Here is a 3,587-nt window from a genome sequence, read left to right as displayed (position 1 = left end):
GACCCCCTGCATAAGCAGGAAAGAGTGCTGGGCCTACATTACCCCAGCTAGATACACATCCAACCTTCTCTTGAATACCCCCAGGGTAGGGGAGAGCACCACCTCCCTTGGGATCCCGTTCCAGACCAGCATGTAAGGCTGTGATGTGCAGAGCCAGTCTGGTGTGCAGGCTGGACCTAGCACCACAGGCACTACCCATGACACAGGGAGCGAGTCCTGGGCCTGTGCTGCATACAGTGCCTTGCATTGGACTGGCCGTGAACAGTGGCTCTGAGGCTGGTCTGTCTGGTCTGCACCAGAGCCAGCATGTAGGGCTGGTCAGGTGTGTCACCACATGCAGCATGCACCATGGGCTAACCCCCTGTGCTCTATGCAGCACATGTGGCCAGTTCAACCCCACATGCTGCGTGAAGCATGCACTGGCCCCACTCTGAGGCTCGCTCTACACAAGATACAGGGGGCCACCATGGGGTGCACACTGAATGTGGTGTCCCAATGTGGCCTGGTGTTCAGACCAGGCCAGCATGCTAGCTCCAGTGCTCATAGACAAATCTTCCACGAGGACCTGAAGAAGGAGCAGGAGACCTGAAGTGGCAAACAGCCCCATCGGACACTGCCTGTGCGGGCCTGGAAAAACAGCACGGGGCAGAGAGATCCATCAAACTGCCTGAGGCAGATCTGCCACTGGCAGACAGAAACAACTGACCACCTCTTCTTGGACTGCCCATATGCTAGAGAGGTGTGGAAGAAAATCCTTGTGCTCTGCCTGGTAGTGACAGGTTTCAGAGACCTGACTTGGGAAGCAGCTTTTCACGGGCACCTGGCCAGACAGCAAGGGACCCCGACAGCTTGCTTTGACCAGTTCATATCCTGCTTCAGGTATGCACTGTGGAAAGCCAGGAACCTGCTCATAAACAGACACTCAGACCCCACAGTTGAGGACCATATTAAAGTGGGACTAAATGAAATGTACCGGTACTTTTTCCTGCCTAGGCAGGGGGTCGGACTTGATGATCTGTTGAGGTCCCTTCTAACCCTAGCATCTACAGGAAGACAGAAGAGGACAATGGGAAAGAAATGGCAGACTTCATCTGGTGGAGTGGGCTCTAGAATAGACTTTTTCAGGGGCAAGGTCTCTAAGGGAGGCAGTAGGTGGGTGTACGGGTAGGAAGATAGGTGCGTGGGTGTGTGGTGTAAACTCTGTAACAGGTTTTTAGTGTGCTTTTGTTAGAAATGCGCAGCTTGCATCTTGCACCTGATAAGAAAGAAATACTGCCCAAGGCTCCTTTCTCCCCCGGTCCCGCCTTAGCCTTTCTCATGCTGATTGTAGAAGCTGGAATTCAATTGACTGTGGCCTTGGGGTATGAACTTTTGGTGAACTGTTGTAGTTTCTGGGCATGCTTAATAAGCTGATGCATATTTACCTCTCCACCCTGCATACTTAAGTAGCTAATTATACTATACATGCGATGTATGTAATGATGTAACTACATGTATGCTTGTATGAAACGGAAGTAGCTGTAAGAGTTCCGGTGTCTGCACACGTGCTCAGGAGAGAGAAGATAAATTCCGCTTGCAAACACAATTAGTGGGTCAGAAGCTGATTTGGGCATCAATGCCCCACTCTGACCTTGTTTGCAAACAAATACATCCTTTTGTGCCGGCTGATGTTTGTGTCTGTGATCTTTGCGGGCCTCCAAAGAAACAAACCGCTTTTTGCAACACTTTGATCTGCCAAGTGAGCCATAAAGGTTGCTTGGCAGAGTGTTGGCAGTAATGTGTGTGTGTGTACACACACACACACACTCTGATGGCCTGGGGCCTGATCCAGACTGGCCCCAGAGTCAGTGGTCAGAGCCAGTCCAACATGGGTGCACATGCTGCCTGCACCCTGAATCTTCTATGCTGTGTGCAGTGCTCCTAGTGCTGGACCCAGCTCATGCACCACTGTGCAAGGCCTGCAGCAGGGCATGGGAATGCTGAATGAGGCAGGCCCTGCTGTATCAATCCTATGCGCTGGCTCCAGTGTATTGTCCCAATCCAGCCCACAGACTGGCCCAGCAACCCTCATCCAGCCTCCAAGGCTCAATGAGCTTGACTCCCCTGCTGTAACAGAACCCACATCTCCTTTGCTTTTCTTTAACACTTCTACTTCATTTATTGTTTATCCTCTGAACTGAATGAGGGAGGAGATCTGTAGAACTAAGAGTATGTAGTCTGCAATTAAAATGATGTATGTGTACAAGAGGTTTGAAATAAAGTTGAACCAATAAGTTGTTAAAAACAGACAGAAAGGAGTTTTTAAGAACTTGATTTTATAACATGAATGTGTTTTTAATGTAGGGTTTTGCATGGAATGTCCTACTTTCTTAATACTACTTTTTTTTGTGGTAAGGAAAACAAAAAAATAACCCAACAGAAGAAAATAAACTCAACAAAAGGAACCACTTTGAGCCTTACATAAATATCAGTGTTTAAATATAGGATCTGGAGACCCATAGCACAGTTCTACCATGGAATACCAGCTTCCAGCTTCTATGTGCTCCAAGCACTGAAGGGAATCATGACATCCATGTCCAGTGGTTTATAAAGGCATTCACTACACACCTCTGGCACAGTGAAAGCCAGGAGACTTGAGGTCTAGGATCTTGTTCTCCAGGGCAGCGGAAACTAATGGCATCAAACGGAACATCAAGCACATAGGTTTCGCTTTTTCTCCTTGTTATTCTGGAAGTCAGTGGTGGGGGGTGATGGAGGGGCAGAGGGCTGAGGATGAGACAGGCTGACAAACCTGTACTCTGTTGCCACATAGGTGCCAAGGATACTTTCCTAACAACTAATGGAGGGATATGCTAATAACAAAGACTCACTTTTGTGGACTGTGAATGCTTAAAATTATGAATATCAATAAGAAAAGGAAAGATGAAATTTCAAGTTGGTCTCAAACTAGTCACCAGCCTGAAACAGAGGGGCAATTATTCCTTCCACCTCCTACATGACGCTCCAAAGCTGTGAAGCCTGAATCACACTAAATGTAAACAGCAGTGAAGGTTGTAGCCATGTTGTTGGTCTAATAAAAGATATCGGATTTACCCAAAATACCTTGTCTACCTGAATGCAATTAGAACATTTGGTGATTTAACAGCAAACTATCAAAAACTGTGCGCGCCCTATTTTCAAGGTCTTACTACGTGACCAAATATGGGCGGAGACAGCACCCAAAAGACAGCAAAATGTATCTCTTTGATCCCAGTACTAATCCCCATTCCCCACCCAGGAGTAATGTAACTCTTCAAGGCTAGGGACAGATCTTACATATAAACTGGTTTAAGTGATCAGAAACTGGTTTAAACCTGTAACAGAACAGATGTTCAGTTCACATAAACTAGTTTGAAAATGACTGAAACTGGTTTGAGATAAAGCTGGTTTGAATGTAGTATCAGACTTTCATAGATTTCATGGACATTTGGGCTGGAAGGGACCTCAGAAGATCATCAAGTCCAGCCCCCCGCCCAAAGGGCAGGAAGTCACCTGGGGTCATAGGATCCCAGCAAAATAGGCATCCAATTTGCTCTTGAAGGTGTTCA

This window comes from Crocodylus porosus, unplaced genomic scaffold, assembly GCF_001723895.1.
Source record: "Crocodylus porosus isolate Cpor-Errol unplaced genomic scaffold, CroPor_comp1, whole genome shotgun sequence".
NCBI lineage: Eukaryota > Metazoa > Chordata > Crocodylia > Crocodylidae > Crocodylus > Crocodylus porosus.
The sequence above is the reverse complement of the archived record's forward strand: the minus strand, read 5'-3'. Positions refer to the sequence as shown.